The following is a 19,974-nucleotide window of genomic DNA, read 5'->3' on the forward strand; positions in this document are numbered from 1 at the left end:
GATGGGCCACTGATTTGTGTTCCTGGGTCTTTTTTCTCTGTATAGCAGTGGTCAGGCACACAGCAAATTCCACACCTTTGGCTCAAGAAATAGTCTAGGGATTGCCTTTTAGATGTTTATTGCAGATCATCTTGGATGGGAATTAGGGAGCTGTGGGATACTACAGAACACTTAGTAAAGATTTGAGGACACTATCTGTCATGAGAGGGTTTACCCGTTGGTGGCGCTATCGGGTCTCTTGGATCGCAGTACCAGTGTCCACCAACGGGTGTCTTCCAACACCTAGGACCTGTAGTAAGAGGACTCTCCTGCTGGTGGCACTGTTGCATCCTTGGGCCATAGTACCGGTGTCCACCAGCGGGTGCACTCCGGCAGTGTGGAGCAAACAGCACCCTCTGCGCTCAGCTGTAACATGAGGCCAATTACTACAGCCTTATAAATACCCGGCAAGCCCTCACAGGCTTGCCTTGGTATCTTTCTTCCTTGCGCCCTGACCTGTATCTGTAAACCTGTATCTGAACCTGAACCTGAGCCTGCTCCTGAGCCTGTATCCGATCACATCCTGATCCTGTCCCTCCTGTGTTCCTATTCTCTTGTATCCATATCCCATCCATTATCTCCCTCTCCTATCCTGCCCTTGTTCAGTTGCTGATCCCCTGTGTATGACCCTGGCCTGGCTTACGTGTTTGATTTTGGTACTTCCCTTTGGCTGTATATATTGGTTGGTTGAGCACTATTTGTATTTGGGGTGTTTGTTTATGTATATCACTTATCTTAAATAAACATTATTCTTATTTCACTTTACATGCGTTTAGGTTTCCTCTTTGCAGTCCACACAATCTGGTCACACCTGTTCATGACACTATCCCCCTTGGCAGTAGCTTCTTAATACAGTCCTTCCAGTTTTAAGACATGAAGTGGGCAGCACTGGTACACTATTCGTAATATCCCAGGCGAGGCAAGCAGAGTGTGGCAGGGGTTAACAAAGCACAGTCACTGAGATCTTCTCTCTCAAGGTCTGTACTCACAGTGTCCCCTGGGCTTAAATGTCTTCCTCAGACTCAAGCAGGCAGACTTCTCTGATGCACTTCCAGATAAGATCCTCAGTGGCACCCCTCTTTGGCTCCCATGAGACTTGTAGAAGGATAGGTCCCCCAGCTAAGCACAGCTAGGATCTTGATTAGCTAGGCAGGATCCTGAGCAGGATGGCAAGGAAGGGCTGGTATCCTTCCTGGCTGGGAACCTCTCCCCCTGGAAAAGAACACTGCTCTCTCAGGCTCCAAACTATTTTAGCAGTCCCTCAGCCACCATCTGGGCACACCTTCCCAGGAATTGGCTAGGGCTGCATAAATATTCAGACTGCCTATCTGACTCTCCCACCTACTTTGTTCTGGAAACCTCCAGAAAACAGGGGGAAGCAGTCAAACCAGCAGCCTGCAGAGCCAACAGCAGACCAAAGTATTCACACACAGCTCCAATGATTATAGAAGAGCCACAGGACTACATTTGCCTAACCAAATCATAGCAGCTTATCTATGAGGGTGCTACATTGATATCATCTTATGGGAAGATTACTGTTGAAATGGTAACAGAGTCTCATTAAACAATTACCTAAAATTCCTGAATAGCAAATAATAGCTGCACTGTGCCCCTTTCCCCCAGTGATGCCATACACTGTACAGTTGGCACCCCCTGGCCCAACACTACCAGTGGGAGTTGATATCCGTAAAAATCATCCTAATTTCCCCCCCCCACTCTTTTATATAAAAATCCCCAATTTTAAATCCTTAAAGTTTAGTTCTTTTTTTCTGGCACGGAAGAGAAAGATGCAGAGACACCATGCTGTTGCTGCACTGTCCACACAGGACCTCTATACTGATCTAACCAGTGCTGTTCCACTTCCATTACTAAAGGGAGCCCGTGGGGCATGACGTACCAGAGACACTCTGATACAAGACTGAGAGTGTGGAGAACCACGTTTTTTGGGATGGATTTGGCTGTTGTGGCAGATGGGGAAAGGACTACAATTCCCTGGAGAGGGGGATAACAAAGAGGGACAGCAGATATAGTTTTCCTGGGCTGTAAAAGGAAAAACTTCCTCTTTCTAGAGACTGGAGCAGTGCACACCATAATCTAGCTATGTAAATGGAAGCAGAGAGAGAGGGGATCTTTTATCTGGAAGCAGAGGGATGTTATCCCTAAGCCTGAGCCTGTTTCTTAGACTGTTGGGAGCTGGCTGGGAAGAGAGGAGACCCGTGCTGAGGATATTGTCACATCGATCCCCTGGTTGCCAAGCATCTGGACTGGAAGTCGCTGTGAACACTGGACTAGTGGTGCTAGCAGAGTGAGACTGTCATTTAGGAACACTGTACCACTGCATGTAGAATTCTCAAAGGGACAGTATGTTAAGCGCGCCAGCATAAAGTTGTGGGCCCCTACAAAATAGCTGGCAGAAGGTTGAGAGAAAGGATTATGTACTGACTGCTGTCTTGATGATCACCTACATGCCCTTTTCCTAGCTGGAGATACCCTTTGCAGGTTAAAGACAAAGGTGCACCTTAGGAACATTTACTGTTTGCTCTCAGATTGCCTAATTGCTCAGTTATTGCCTGATTATAATCTGATACTGTTTATTGTTACTGTCATTGTTTATTTATGTAATGCTGTAGTATGGCTGCCAGTTGTTAGTTGATATAGTCTGATGCTTTCCAACTGTTAATTAATATGTTTTAATAGTTTTATCACTCATTCATCTGTTACAATTTACTCTATTTGCAGTCCAATGGTTTGGTGTCAATTTTTGGTGACTTTGCATTATTGTGTTTGGTGATACTTTTATCTACAGTATATGTACATAGATGTTTGCAGCTACCTCGTCCTCAGCCAGGTGTGTCAGAGAGTAAAGAGCTGTTTGCAGAGTTGTGGCACAAGAACAAAAAACCTGATTTCTCAAGTGGCTCCTCCAGAGGTAAGTGCTACACTTATAAAATTCCTAATGCTTATTTAGATATCTACAAAGTATACATACATTCAGTTGATAATTTTATAAGAATGCTGGTGTTGCAGAGCTCATATAGTTCAGTGTTAGCAGAGGAGCCTTAGGGCAGCAGCGTGACCTACCAAGTATTGACATATGTATGCAACAAAAACCGGTTTCTAATCTTATTGTTAAGCTGGTCATAGACGGAATGAAATTTAGCTGGCTGAGCAAGGACCGGCCAAATTTTGATCTGTATGTGGCCCGCCCTGTTCTACAGTTGATCGTTGGGCAAGTTGTAAAACCTTTGTCAATCAGTGGCTGATCAGTGTATTCTGATGGCACCAGGTCCTGCTGTCAAAATGCAATTACCTGGAGGGGGGTTTCCTCTATCCACACCATTTGTGTGGATGGAGGAATCTGTTCTTTTTTTTTTCCTTTCATTCAGCCCGCTGTCTGAAGGAAAATTTTGGCTAAATCCTGAATTTACAACTCACATACCAGCACAGATCGCAACATGGACCAAGTCAAGAACTATATTTTGAAATTTGGATTTTATTTGTTGATAATACTGTACATAATTGCACTTTTGCAAATGTACTCATTTACAGAATAAAGTAAAAGGCTTGGTTCACACTGCTGCGACTAGTCATGTGATTTGAGAGTCGCATGACAAGTCGCACCCCATTAACTGCAATGGAACTGTTCTAATTGCTGCGACTCAAGTCACAGCAACTTAGAAAAAGGGTCCTGCACTACTTTGGGGCAACTTTATCATGACTTGCATTGACTTCTGTTAATTAAGTCGCAAGCAAGCCGCAATGAAGTCACGTGGAAGTCGCCTAGCAAAGTCGCACCTTAAGTTGCACGACTTTCCGGTCACGGCAGTGTGAACCGAGCCCTACACCTTATTTCCCCTGACCATCCTTTTTTTTTACGATATATTTATTTTATTATGCTGAAAAGCAAACATTTTCATACAGAGAAGGGGAAATAACAGAAACCACGTAAATTACAGAGACAACGGGGGGCGTGGCCAAGATGGCTCTGTGAGCGGCTGCTTTTCAGAGAACTCCGCTTTTCTTTATCCATTATCCGGATCCAGGGAGGAAAAAAAAAATGCCGAAATTCACCCCTGCAGCCCAGGAGGGTTACCAGGCTTACCAGCTGCTGAGGGGGGTGAGTGACTCCGGATCCGAGGCCGCGATCGGCGTTCCATCCGGCCGTTTCCCGGCCTACCTCGTGCAGCTAGGCTGCGGCCTTTCCTGGCGGGCTCCGGAGCAGGACGGAAGCTTCTCGTGCACTCTGTTCTGGAGAACGGAGCTCCCCGCCCAGCCCAGGCCATGGACGGAGGCAGAAAGACCTGGCCTTAGGAGGATCTAGGCCGAAACTGGGACAAATCCCCCCACAAGCTACTAGGCCGCAGCCGCAGCCTTTCCTGACGGCCCAGAGGCTCTGGACCAGCCTGGAGACACTGAGTTACCCCCGCCTGGAAGTGGGTACTCTGTGCAGCTCAGAGGACACTGGCTGAGGATCGGGAGATGGATCGGAGCACCCCTAGCTCAGATCTCCTAGCTGAGATAGGCTGCGGTGGGAGCGACCATCTCTGAAGAGCCCTGGATGCCTGAAGTGGACAGCTACTGCTCTTCATAACTTCCAGGTGAGGGGGAAGACTGCCTGGGGGCCATATTCTGCACAGGACATTTTCCCAGACAAACCCTGGCTCCTCTGACAAGCTCCCTAAGTTGTCTATGGTCTATAGCCAAGAGGGGGGCCCCAGACATCTGAATAAGGCGCAGGAACTCCAGTGCAAAGAATAGCAGAGGGGGCAAAAAATTGTCTTTTCCACCACAGTCAGATTCCCCTCAAACGCTCACCTACTCCTCTGTGGAGGTCCACATCACTCGCAGTGCCCACAGAGCCTCAGAGACGAGCCCCATGGACTCGGATGAGTCCCGACCCCCCTGGCTGGCGGACGTCATGGCGGCCATTGCCACTTGCCAATCTACGCTAACAACAAAAATTGAGGCTGTTCAGTTGGATATGGGCCTAATCCGCCAAGACATAGACAAACTCAAGTTGATGATTTTCCCTGACTATTCGGTGGAGACTCAGAAGCTCAGAAAATCCTTTGACCAAGTCAAAGCAGCATTGAGAACACGCAATATCCGCTACAGCGTACTCTTCGCTGCCCGTCTACGAGTCCAGGACGGTGAGACAACCCGATTCTTCAGCACACCTAGAGAGGCTTCTATCTGGCTGGACTCGGTACCACAGATCCGCTGATCGACTAAACGGTATGTGCCACATGACACCCTTTAATTTTTGCTCAAATTAATCTGGGCCCAGGCCTGGGCTGCCATACAAAATACCCCATGGATGAACTATCTTTGTTGCACCTCTTGTGCCCCGTTTACATCCATGGTGTGTGCGGATTTGATAGCGGTGGTTATCTGCCCCTGCCGGTGATATTTAAGTTAGCGCCCCTGACAATGGACATGGTCAGGAGACTGTTGTGATATGCTGTTTCTCTATACTTGTTTGCTCCCCTCCTGGAGCATTAGAGTTCATACCATGTATGCCTACCTACTGCTGGATCGATTTCACTGTGGGGACACACTACGGTTTTCCTTTCTCCTTTTCACTCTTAGTCACTTACAGCTTGCTTTTTTTTTAACTCAGCGGTAATCTCACACTTGGAAAGCTGCTTGAACTGCTTCTTGCCCCCCCCCCCCAAGAAGTTTCGGGGGGCTAAGCTCACCTCTTCCACGGACCCCCTGTTGCAGCTGGTGAGCTGAACCAGTTTGGGATGAATACCCGCCTCAGTTTAGGGGGGTTGGGTGGGGTAAGTTCTCCTAACGGGGGCGGGTTTATTTTACTTCGGTTATTGGGTCCTTATAAATGTTTTTAGTTTGGTTTTGTTTTTGTTCTATAAATGTACTAAAATAATTGATTTATCAGCATTGCATTGTTTTCAGATGTGTCCGTTTTGGGTCCGGAGGTCCAGTTAAGGAGCCGAGATCTATACTGATCCTGATATTTTTGTCACCCCTAGAGCCCATGTCCACCCTTAACATTCTTTCCTGGAATACCAGGGTGTTAAACTCCCAGGTCAAACGCTCCCTGGTGTTCCAATTCATTAAAGCTTATAACCCACATATATGTGTGCTCCAAGAAACCCACCTCATAGGGAGCAGGGTACTTGCCCTTAAAAAACCATGGGTGGGCTACCACTACCACTCCACACATTCCAGTTTTTCCAGAGGGGTTAGTATTCTGGTATTGAAGTCTCTTCCTTTCCGGCTCTTGGATTTGGCCCTGGACCCGGACGGTAGGTATGTTATCATTCACGCTAAGATCCACTCTCTGACATGGACCATTGTGGGCATATATTTACCCCCTCCGTCATCATTGCTGGTGCTAAATCAAATTACCAGCAAGATGGCTGAGTTTGCCTCTGACAACACTATCATCATTTCAATTTAGTCCTTGACCCGGATCTCGACAGACTGACAACTGCGGGACATCATTGTCCTGGGTTGGCTGAATGGGCGGATACCTACGGCCTGACAGATGTTTGGAGGTGGAGACACCCCCAGGCCCGGGAGTTTACATGTCACTCAGCCTCCCATAGAACATTCTCCTGCATTGACCTGGCCTTTGCTGGGAGCCCGGTCCTCCCAAGGGTCACGGACATACAAATATTGCCTAGGGGTATTTCAGACCATGCACCCTTGTTCTTGTCATTAGACCTCTCCCTGGGCTCAGTTGACAGGTTATGGAGGCTATCTAGATTTTGGATATCAGACACTGCTGTAGATGCTCAATTCAGAACTGAATTGATTGGCTACTGGGCGGTCAATGGTGGTTTGGCGGAGCCCACAGTTGTATGGGACGCTTTCAAGGCCACGACGAGGGGACACTACCAGACCATCGTTGCCAGAGTTCGCAGGGAACGCAGGGCGGACTTGATAAAGGCTGAGAGGGAGGCGATTAGCGCTGAGGTTCTTTCTGTTCGCACTCGAGATCCCCTACACTACTCACATTTACAGCTTATGACTAAGGAGGTGGTTCGCCTCCGTACCTCTCTTACCCAGAAGAAAATGTTAGCACAGTCCCAACGGATCTTTGAGCAGGGGGAGAGATCGGGGAGACTGTTGGCCTGGCTCTCCAGAGAACAGGCAGGAGGGATGAGCATCTCACATATCAGGGAGCCCTCGGGACAGCTGATCCATACCCCAGACGGGATTAATTGCTGTTTTGCAGAGTTTTACAAATCCCTTTACACCTCTAGGGCAGATTACAGTAAGGAGGACCTGATGGCATATCTAGCTGATATTGACATTCCGACCCTTACCGAAACATATCATAACAAACTTGATGCCCCATTACGACTTTGGAGATAATCCAGGAGCTTAAATCAATGTGGGCAGGAAAAACGCTGGGACCCAATGGCATCCCAGTGGAGTTTTACAAGCAGTATGCTACAGAACTAGTTGAAAAACTTCATGGTCTCTTCTCTGCTTCGACGCGTCTCGAGAAACTTCCTGACACAATGAGTGAAGCGATTATAGTTGTGATCCCCAAGCCGGGAAAAGACCCCATATTATGCTCCTCGTATCGCCCCATATCCCTGCTAAATGTGGACGCGAAAATATTGGCGAAGGTTTTGGCTAATAGGCTTAATTTGGTCATTACTGCCCTTGTCCACAGGGACCAAACGGGCTTCATGCCCGGAAGAGGCACAGATATAAATATCAGACGCCTTCTTACCCACATAGATAGAGCAGATGAGACGACAATGGGAATGGTGGCCTCACTCGACGCGGAGAAGGCTTTTGATTCCGTCGAGTGGGGTTACTTATGGGAAGTGCTCTCGCGATTCAGGTTTGGTCCGGGCTTCACGATCTGGCTTCGCATGTTATATCATGGTCCTTCAGCTAGAATCCGTACCAACGGCTGCCTATCGGGGAAGTTTCAATTAACTCGGGGCACGAGGCAGGGTTGTCCCCTCTCTCTGAGCCTATTTGCTCTAGCAATGGAGCCCCTGGCTATATTGCTGAGAGCGGATCCTGGTGTAAGGGGACTTCAGGTAGGCCCAATTGAGGAAAAGCTGTCGCTGTATGCGGATGATGCTCTGCTTTATTTAGCGGATGCATCATCCTCTTTGCAGACTGCGCTGGAACTAATCAATCGATTTGGTCGATACAAGGGGATTCGTATTAATTGGGACAAATTAGTTCTCTTCCCGCTCCATCCCTCGACCCCTGGAGTGCCACATCCGCAGCTCAGATGGGTAGATGATTTTAAATACCTGGGAATTAAAATTAGTTGTAAAGTCCAGGACTATATGGAAAACAATTTGCGACCACTCATGACACATCTAGCGTCTAGGTGTGCTGCATGGTATTCCCTCCCGTTGACCCCTGTGGGCAGAGTTAATCTGTTAAAAATGAGGTTTCCAAAGGTTAGAAAGTCTGCTGATATCCTTTGTCTGGGCTGGGAGGCCCCCCAGGGTGGCCAAACAGATATTATATCTCCCACTTTCGGGGGGGGGGGGTATTGGCGCTCCCAAACTTTCAACTTTACTATTGGGCGGCCGTTCTGGTCACGGTTCGCTGGTGGTTCTCCCAGCCCGCACAGAATCCAGCGGTCACTCTAGAAGCAGCCATCCTGGGCTCCTTTGCAGCCCTGAGTAACCTGCCATTTCGTGGTCTTAGGGCCAGCTTGTCTATGACAATCCTGATGCGAACCACAGTGAGGGTTTGGCAAGAGGCTAGGAAGATTTACGGGAAACCCAATCACATTTCACCACACATGCCCCTATGGGGTAACCCTATGCTCTCTCACCTCTATAGTACTCCGGACCCTTCTCTGTGGGCGAAAAAGGGAATCATTACCTTAAAGCACATAGTTCAGGATGGTAGGATTATGACTTTCCAGGTCCTGAGGCAAACATATGCACTTCCGTCCTCTTTTCAGTTCAGATACTGGCAGTTGAAGCACGCCTTTGAGGCCCAGTTCCCTGCCCCCCTCACTTTGGAGTCGGACTCCATTGAGTGTGTCTTGATCTCCAGTGTGATGGGGAAGCCTCTCTCAACATTATATTTATATCTCACAGTTGAAAATGACACCAAACTAACCAAAACCTGGGACAAATGGAGGATAGATATTCGATCTCTTGACGAAGAGGAGTGGAAGGAGTGTTTAATTTCATACATTCCTTCCATGATTGCTGCAAAAGATAGGTTCATACAATTTAAGTTCCTACACAGGGCGTACTTCACCCCACAGAGACTGGCGCGCATTTACCATCAAAGAGACCCTAACTGTCAGAGATGCAGGCAGGAAGTGGGTACCTTCTGGCACATGGTCTGGTCCTGTCCCAAACGCCATCCCTTTTGGACGGCAGTGGCCTCTACACTTAGCAATGTTACAGGATTAAATATACAGATTGATCCTCAAATCAGTCATTTGGAAGCTGTTGAGGGAGACAGATATTGTAAATTGTGTCTTACCTTCTCATTATATTATGCTAGACGTGAAATTTTACTGAGATGGAAACTAGAGGAGCCTCCTACTCTGGCCTCGTGGAGGAGGTCGGTGACCTCGGTACTTCCTCTGTATAGAATGACCTATGAAAGTAGACAATGCTCAGGGAAATTTGATAAAATTTGGTCCTCTTGGATAGATGCCTCTGATGGCCCTAAACCCCCTTCCCCCTAACTGTGACTTGAATCACACTAGCGGATATTCTCTATCTCATCCCTTCTCCCTCATACCTCTTTCCCCCCCCCTCTCATTCCTACGTCCCCCCCCCCTTCTTCCTTTACTTATCCTGATTACTCCTTGCTTTGCTGCATCTCCCCCACCCCGGCCCACTTGAATATTGGATATCTACATAATGTTTGTGAGTTTTTTCTAATGCTATAGTGCACTAATGTGTATTGATAAGTAATACTTATGACACCTGCACTGCTGGAATATTTGCTAAATTACGACTACCAGATGAAGGTGGTTTTCCCTGTCTATATTCTTATTTCACTGAATGTACTATATTATTTTGTATTGTAATGCTGATTTGTCTAATTTTCTGTTAAAAAAAAAAAAATTTCTGTAAAAAAAAAAATTACAGAGACAACAACACACATAAATCACACCATATAGCACAAATCACCACTGTTCAGATGATAGCCACAAAGGTTTGAGAATTATCCTAAACACTAACATGTCACCCTCTGAAAACTGACGTCAGGCTGTTGGTGGATGCATATCTGTGAATGAGATGGTAAGTACTGGGGGCTGGCTCTAATAGCCAAGGCCTCCAAGGTCGACAGCCAAAAGGGGCCTGCCAGGAGAAGCAACCATCAAAAAACTGTCTTAAGACATCAGGACCACAACCCCAGTAAGCTAGGGTGCCCCCAGTTGCCAAATCACGTTGTAAAAGGAGGCATTCACCTCATATATAGCAGTTATTACCATAACACACGTGGAGGAGCATTAGCAAAAAAGGAGAAAAAACATAACAAAACAAAAAGGAGGAAACAGGGAAGGGCATATAAGCTCAAAAAGGGGAGAACAAAAGAAACCTCAATGAGCAAGTAAATTATTAAAATATAAAGGAACTGATAGCTGGTCTGTCAACTTGGGGACATTACATGAAAGGCGTAGAAGAAAAGATAACCGACCTGATCTGAGCATATGTTAACCAATTCACCAGCACATGTATTACATAACTGGTAAATAGAGTCAAGTATATAGCAGAAGAGCATGCAACAGGGTCTTAGGCGGCTGCCAAACCATCACCTCTCGCAGATGGGGAACATTGTAACAGAACGCTATGGTGACCCAGAGACCCGAGACATATAATGTATCCATGTGGCCCAGATTGTATAAAATTTGCTATAGCGATCCTTGCACTTGGCAATCCATTCCTTCGCCTCCATAATGCTATTAACTATTCTAATCCAATTGGCCTGACCCGGCACCTGGGATTTTTTTTAAGTAGATCGGAATGAGGCGGCGTGCAGCATTTAGAAGGTGCGGCAGAATACTTTTGCTGTAATGACTAATCAGAATGGAGGACACATGTAGCAAGGACTGCAGGGGGAAGTCTGGAACATTAGAATCAAGAATAGACTTAGTTTGGGTCCGAATATCTTGCCAAACGGGTTGAATCTTAGGGCACTCCTACCACAAATGGAGGAAAGTACTGTGATGTAGTCATGTGCAATTAGTTTGGTAACAAAGCAAAATTCGGCTGAATTTTGCATCTTTCGGACATTTGGATGCATCCGAATGTCCGAATAAAAAAATAACGAATTTCAACTAATACGAAAGAAATTATAGCGAATATAACGAATGATTTAGACATGATTTGGTAATTTGTTAAAGATCTAATGAAACAAAAGGTCAACTCAAAGTAAATCTTACAGTCCAATCAGCTGATTAATTTTGTGCTGGAGGTTAGATTACTGGCAAAGTGCATTCCTGAGAACTGAGTGAGAAGGGTTTTGTATTGTATTTGAGCAGAGGAGAAGAGATATTGTCATTGTGTGTGTCAATAGATTCAATAAACAAACGACTTTCCAAACTATGAATCATTATCACGAATATATATACATACATAAATATCGAATTTCAATTAATACGAAAGAAATTATAGCGGATATAACGAATGAATTCGACATTATTCGTGATTCAGTGTAACGAATATCGACACTCTACAGAAATAACGAATTATCCGAAAACGAATTAACGTGACATAACGAATATAACAGAACGAAATTATGTATTTTACGAATGACAACGAACTGAAACTAAACTAAATTTTCCATTGTGCACAAGTCTACTGTGATGGCCACAGTCCTTCCAACACAAATCAGATATACTGGAGTAGATTCTGGCCAACCTAGTAGGGACCCTGTACCAGCGCGTCCGCAACTTAAAGCTGTTCTCCTGCATCTTTGTGTTTACAGAGCAGGTATGGGTCAAGTTGGGTTTCTAAGAAGTTGTGCTTCAAGTCTCTCTCCCACTGTCGAATGTAAAGAGGCTTCTCAACAGGTCCGTTTGATTGAAGAAGTTTGTACAACACCGAAAAAGAATGAGGTATCAGATATTTCCCCATGAAAAGTTTCTCAAACTGTGTTAGTGTAGATGGTGGGTGAATCTTAGGGGACTGACCATGAACAAGGTGATGAAGCTGTCTAGCGGAAAACGCCCATACAGCTATCTCAGAGCATCCAGAGAGAAACCCTTGCTCCTGGATAAACCTACCACATCGCAATTCCCCATCGGCCGCCCGTGCCCTAAAAAAGAACAAGCATTCCTCCGGCTCAAACCAAGCAAAACCTGCCAGGGGCGCTAAAGGAGAGATTGGTGATGAAAACAGCCCTTGCCTGATAATATCATCCCACAGATGTAATGTATGAAGGGAGGTGGGTGAGGTGAACTCCGAGAGACCTCTGTGCTGGCGGGGAGCCATGAAGCATGGGACAAGTTACAGACGCCAGAAATTTCTCCAGAGGGACCCAGAGTTTGTTCTTAACATGATGATGCCAGTCTAGTATTCTTTGTAATGCCATGGCCTCATAATACTGGCTTATGACCAGAATACCTAAACCACCTAATCATTTGGGGCACTGCAAAGGGCAGAGGGCCAAGCGTGGCTGTTGTTTGTTCCAAAGAAACCGTATGAACAGGCTGTTGAGGCTCGAAGAGAATGACCGGGCAGGGAAATAGGGACCATTTGAAAGTAAAAAAGAATCCTGGGTAGGATATTCATTTTCAAAATAATTATACAGCCCATCCATGAGAAAGAGGTTCTGTTCCAGTTAGACAACTCTTTCCGTATGATGTTAAGCAGTGGAGCATAACTGTAAGCATACAGGTTGGAACAATGGTCAAGAAGATAAACGCCCAAATATTTCAGGGAGGACTGGCACCATAAGAAGGAAAAAGAAGTTTGCAACTGTGTACACATACCAGACAGGACATTAAGTGCTAGAATATCGGATTTACTGTAGTTGATCCTAAAATTAGAAAGCTGGTTGAACTCCTGCAGTTCTGCCATAATATTAAGCAGGGATACCTTCCTTGCAGATACATAGCCTTGCAGAATTGAAATGTCGTTTTAGTATGTGTGCGCTGTAATCTTTTCCTCTGTTTGTCGGTCTTATAGCTGCACCATCTTTAATGTTATGCATTTAGGTTGTGCGCCCCAAGTCTATCTTTGTTTGTCTATTGTAAGGGTCCCGATCAGATCCCTTGGGCTGTAGCACCCCATCCCCCCACCATTACCTCTTATTAGTGTCCACCTGTGTTATAGGAGGAGTCCTTTAGCTCTCCCACATAGAGGAGTTTATTTCTCCCATGGTTGAGAAGCAGGATCTTTCATTCTATGAATAGTGTAGGACCCACTGATAATGAGGTACTTTGATGCAGTAGTGGGCTTAAGCACTATGTGGCCATATAGTGTGACCAAATCCCCAAATTTTTTGCTTATTTGCTGAATATGTTCAGGTGTTTTAAATAGCCTTGCAGAATTTAAATGCAATTTTAGTATGTGCGCGTTGTAATTTTTTCCTGTATACTAGAGGGTTGTTCACGTGGAATAGTACATCATCTGCATAGGTGGAGAGTTGGTGCTCGACAGAGCCTATACAGACTCCTTGCATATTTGGGTTTTGTCTAATTCTAGAAGGCAGGGGTTCTAAGGTAAGGGCAAAGCTAAGGGGAGACAAAAGACAGGCCTGACTTGTCCCATTCCTAATGGTTGTGAAAGGGTTCCGTCTACCTTCACCTGAGCCTCTGGGGAATTGTACAGAGCTGCAATTCATAGGAGCATATTTGGGCCCAATCCCAAGCAGCTAAGAACAAATCGAAGGTAGGTCCTATCCACCCTTCTTGGCATCAGTGGAAAGCAGCAAACAGGGCTGATGATTAGCTTGCGATCGCACCCAGTGGATCATTTGTATGGCCCTATTATGCCGTGTACACACGGGCGGACTTTCCGACTGGACTGGTCCGACGGACCGAATCCAGCGGACAATCCAACCGTGTGTGGGCTGTATCGGACTTCCGATGGACCGTTTCGGTCGGAAATCCAACGGACTTTAGATTTGAAACCTGCTTCAAATCTTTACGTCATAACTCCGCCAGACTCAGTTCCTAACAGAAAGCCCGTTCGTCTGCATGCTGGTCTGACGGACCAGATACGACGCAAGGGAAGGGTAGTACATCTCGCGCTTGCTGCAATAGGAAAAACAAATTTTCCTATTGCAGGGAGCGTGAGGGGGAGGTGACGATGTCCCCTTAGGTCTGGTATGGATTTTAAGGGGAACCCCCTACGCCGAAAAAACGGTGTGGGGTCCCCCCAAAATCCATACCAGACCCTTATCCGAGCACACAGCCCGGCCTGTCAGGAAAAGGGGTGGGGACGAGCGAGTGCCCCCCCTCCTGAACCGTACCAGGCTGCATGCGCTCAACATGGGGGGGTGGGTGCTTTGGGGGAGGGGGGCGCCCTGCGGCCCCCCCACCCCAAAGCACCTTGTCCCCATACAAAGAAGGAGGGTGGTGGGGTAGATTACCCCCGGGACTTTTAAGGTGCTTAGAATAAATGGTAGTTAGAGTAAACGAACATGCACAATCTATCCATAGAAAATTTTTATTTTATTAAATTTATTACATATTAACAAGAAAGTTAAAAAGTCTCTCAATATCTATATTCAATTTAACAAAGACGTTACAATGAAGCCCACTCAATAAATACCACTCGACATGTTTCGCTCTTATCGAGCTTCTTCAGGAGTTCTGGTATGAATTGTGGTATACTAAAAATGAGAGACATAGGTAAAATATCGCATTTCAAAAATACACCTTAAAACCACATGGATAGAGTTAATTAGTGTATGCAGAGAAAGCATGTCCAGACACAATTTATAAAGAGTTATTAAACAGAGATCATCAAGAAACAAAAAGCAGAATAAATCTGATCAAACAGGCCGAGATCCATTTGATCAAGAAATAGTAATAATAATAATGATAATCTTACCAGGCTGAGCAAATTACTAAAGTAGAAGATTGATTTGATAAACACGGTGAACAGCATTCAAGATATATTTAGGTCTCACTTATGAAGGTTCCCATCAAATATGGCCACAGAGGGGCTGAGCATAAATATGTCCTTACTGGAGAACTAAATAAAAAAAAAATATATATATATATATATATATATATATATATATATATATATATATATATATATATATATATAGTGAGTAATGGCATATATCTAAGGGGCGCTGAAAATCAACACCAACATAGACAAATAATTACCTTCAGTTGAATCAAAGGTCATTTACTAGAGCTGCATAGCCTCATTGCAAAGTGAAGGCAGCAATTTGAAAACATCCTGATGTGGAGATTCACTGCTGACAGTTTGAACAGATCAAAGGGTAATCGTGTCAGGGAGTAGATGCATAAAGCATGCAGCTGAAAAAGGAGTGAAAATATATATGTATCAATGAGTGTGGAGTCCACACAATTGAATCACTCATAAATTGAACAAAGTCAGTGTGATGGAACACTTACCTATATAGAGGTTTTGGCAGGCATAGGGTGGAGGGGAGAGACAGCCTCCCATCATGATGGAGAGCCTACGACAGACGATATCGGCAACTAGCCGCACACTTATAGTCCCTCCATCCCGGCGGCGTCTGACGTCACCAGCGGGATGCGGACGTGTAGTGAGGAGGCCGGGAGATAGGTACGTGGATGGGGGCGGAGGCATTAGGAGTGACATGGAACGCGTCAATGCCTGCAGAGCGCGTGCGCTAAGGAGCAAATGATACAAAGCTGGGGATACACTGCCGGCCCTAGGCCGGTGGCGCCATTTTGGAAGATGGAAAGAAGAATGGGCAAAAAGAATATGATAACTGCATATATCAGTAAGTACTATAGTGGTGTCATCTTCAAAATCTTCGTGTGCTATTGTCAATTCTCAAGAATATGACACACTTATAATATAGATTTGGGAAATGGCAAATTAAAGTGCAACTAAAAAAATAATAAAAATAAAAAATAAATGAAAAGTAGATTAATGAAAAAGAATAAATTATGAATGATGAATAAAACAGAAAAGGGAAGAGGAAGGGAGCCCCATCCATATAGTGACCCCTCATGGGACTAACACCTCTAGGGCTACCATGAATGGGTCGATTGATTACTCACACATTCAATGGGTGCCCCTGGCGTTCCTGAGAACCAAAGACCAGGAATCTGAACAAGCAAAACCCACATATCTATCGAATGATTAAACCAAATCTAGGTAATAATAAAGGCAGTCTGGGAAGAGAATCAATACAAATATAAGGAAGAGCAACATACATAAGTAAACATATGCCTATATCATGTATTTACAGCATTAGAATCATGACCAGTATATATATATTTATTGAGGCCGGGATGTTTTAAAGCTGATAATTTGTGTATCCAGCGAGCCTCTCGTTGTAGAAGCAGCTTATCATAATTGCCTCCTCTGTCCCCAGGAGGAATGTGCTCCAACGCAAAAAAATGCATTTTACTGCTATCAAAATTGTGATACAATCCTATGTGCCGGCTTTTGTTTTTTTGGAAAAAAGTAAAATAAATGTTATACTTACCTGCTCTGTGCAGTGGTTTTGCACAGAGCAACCCCGATCTGCCTCTTTTCGGGTCCCTTGCTGGCGCTCCTGGCCCCTCCCTTCTGCCAAGTGCCCCCATAGCAAACCGGATTTAAGCCATTGCTCTGTGTGTCAATTCAATGTTGCTTACAGCACTGTTCAGAGGTGTGTTGGAGAGCTTGGCTGCTGCCTATGTGTGAATGCTGCAGCACCCAGCAAACAAAAAAAAGTGAAAAAAAGTGTAGCATCCTCCTACATAGGTGCTAGGAATTAGATAGTTAGGATTAATGTGTGTTTTTGATAGGTAAATTTAGTTGCCACACTATACTCAGTGTGGCTGGTAATGTCTGTCAGGTAAAAGCATAGTTTGCTCACTGTACTCAGTGAAGCTACAATCTTCTAGTCAGGCCTGCTCAGTGTGCTCAGCTGCTGAAAGTCTGGGCTATAGCTTTCTCTGTATCCAGGGAACTTGAAACATTTCTGGATGATAAGTGTGGAGCTATGCAGATAGCAGCATGAAAATTGATACAGCCCCGGCCTATCTCAGAGAGACAGGCTTTGATGGCATGAGGGGAGACTGTATATATTCTTTGAGCACACTGAGCTCTGGGTCTTTTCCCAGAAAGAATTAGTCCAGCCTGGAGGGGCATGCTGCCCTCCCAGGAAAACTTGCTGTTATATCTGTTGTCATGAGGCCTCAGGTGGACGACCTGAGGGCCTGGATGCTGAGACCCTGGTGCTAAATGAAGCTGACTCAAGAGAGGCTGTCTGCAGAAGATCTGGTCTGGTATCATCAGAGTAAGGTGTCGCTTGGAAGTTGGAAGGAGGCAACCAGCTGTCCTTGGGCCTTGTGTGAGTACAGACACTTAAGAGATCTTGAGGACCTTTGTGCTTTTGCCACCCCTCTGGTGCTAGAGAAAGTCAGCTGTGGGTCTATTTAAAGGGGACACCGACTGGTTTCCTGAAGATCTTTGTCCATATATCCTTCCACTTAAAGGAACTCTGCTCTTGTGGCTCTAAGAAAGGAATTTACAGTTTACTACCACTACCTTAAAGCTGACGTCTACTGTTTGTTATAAGCACAGACTTTCATGTAGCTTGTCCTGAAGAATGCCTGAGTCCTCAAGTGTACATAGTTCTTGTTTTTGGAGTATCCCACCAACTTCCCTCAAGCCTATCCAAGTTCTTCAAAGATAAAACAATAAAAACAACACCCCTAGACTTGTCATTGAAGAAATATGCGAATTAGCCTGTGTGCCTGCCTGTGGGGCAAAGCCTGTGGCTCCTACAAGAGCAGTGCTACAAAAGGAATACGCAGAATTTAACTCATTTTTTTTTGGGGGGGTTTAATGCACCCAGGTGGTTGATGCCACAGTGTGCTAGCATGCACTGCATATTAGCACATCATGACAGATTTACTTATAAAATGAAGCCCTCCAGCGTTGAGCTGTTACCACTCCTGGCGCTTCCAACTTTACTTGGTCTTCCTTCCTGGTTTGCGCTCTCCATCTGCTTGAATGGCCTGGGTGATGTTACTCCCAGGCATGCACATGGGAGTCACCATCGCGGCAAGGGAGAGTGCCCTGAATGCAGAGTGAACTGCGTGTGCGCAAGTGATATCATCGGCTGGAACCAACATGAACATTTCCCTAATGTCACGGGTTTTTAAAGTTTTAGAAGGCACAAAGTTTTTTGTTTTTTTTTTTAACAGAAAAAGGGCACAAAGTTTACATTTTTCGATCTTTCATATAGGGAAAAATTCTGGGTTTAATCTCACTTTAACCACTTGACAATTGGAAACCCCCTTCCTAACCAGACCAATTTTCAGCTTTCGGTGCTCTCACATTTTGAATGACAATTACTCAGTCATGCAACACTGTACTCATATGAAATTTTTGTCCTTTTTTTCACACAAATAAAGCTTTCTTTTGGTGGTATTTAATCACCGCTGGGTTTTTTATTTTTTGTGCTATAAATCAAAAAGACTGAAAATTCGATAAAAAAAAAAAAAAAAAAATTCTTTGTTTCTGTTAAAATTTATTGCAGAGTATTGGCAAGTATTGGCAAGTATTGGCAGAGTATTGGCGAGTATTGGCAGAGTTTTGCAGTGTTGCAGAGTATTGGCAGAGTATTGCACAATGCTGCAGAGTATTGGCAGAGTATTGCACAATGTTGCAGAGTATTGCACAGTGTTGCAGAGTATTGAACAATGTTGCAGAGTATTGCACAGTGTTGCAGAATATTGCACAGTGTTGCAGTGTATTGCAATGTTGCAGAGTATTGCAGTTTTGCAGAGTGTTGCAGAGTATTGACATTGAGCAGCGCTGTGGGCGCTGAACATCCAGCCCACATCGCTGCTGCCATCTCTCCCCCTCTCCCCTCGCACTGTACTGATCGGTACACAGAGGGGAGGGAGGAACCGGCGTCATGACGTGATGCCGGTTTGTTTACAAGTGATCGCTCCGTCGTTTGATGGAACAATCACGTGGTAAACAGCCGCGATCAGCGGCTATTTACCATGATCCGTGATGCGCCTTCTTTCGGCTATGACCTGGTCGGCAAGTGGTTAATTCCTGTATATTCAGCCTCCTCATACTCACAGCAATGTGGCTGCAGTCTCACTATAGAAATAAAAGGGATTTTATGGACATGAATTTGAAGGAATATGTACAATGTTGTAGTAGTTTACATAGGAACTTTGGACTCTTGCTTATAGGAAAGATTTGTGAGCTCAAACAAAATGTTTATTAAGGCCCGTACACACGATCTGACTTTTTGACAACAAACATGCAAATTAGCTGTTTTGGGGCAACATCCGACCATGTATGCTCCATCGGACAAACTTTCGTGACGTGTCAAATTATGAAATTTCTAAATGCAGCGCACATTCTCTTCTTCTTTTTAATGGCTTAATAATAAATCTGCTTTGCTGGTGATACTGACAGAGTACAAACAAACATATTTTACTAAGGATTTGTGTTCTAGTGATATTAATAAAAAATTTTGTCTTTTTTGGCCATTTTTTTTATTGTGCATTCACAACATAAATAAAATTACTAAATTATTAGACATATTCTCTGTCATCACAATTCAAAATTCTAAATTAGAAACCAAAAGAGCAAACAACATAAATAAAATTACTAAATTATTAGACATATTCTCTGTCATCACAATTCAAAATTCTAAATTAGAAACCAAAAGAGCAAATGATACACAGAAAAAGAAAAAAATATAGCCTTTTAAATCATACTCAAATCAAAAAATACATGCTAAACTAGTAGCCCCTAAACTCCCCAGACCACTGGCCTTGTTGTGGATCCTGGGGCTGATTTTGTC

This window comes from Aquarana catesbeiana, linkage group LG06, assembly GCF_042186555.1.
Source record: "Aquarana catesbeiana isolate 2022-GZ linkage group LG06, ASM4218655v1, whole genome shotgun sequence".
Lineage (NCBI taxonomy): Eukaryota > Metazoa > Chordata > Amphibia > Anura > Ranidae > Aquarana > Aquarana catesbeiana.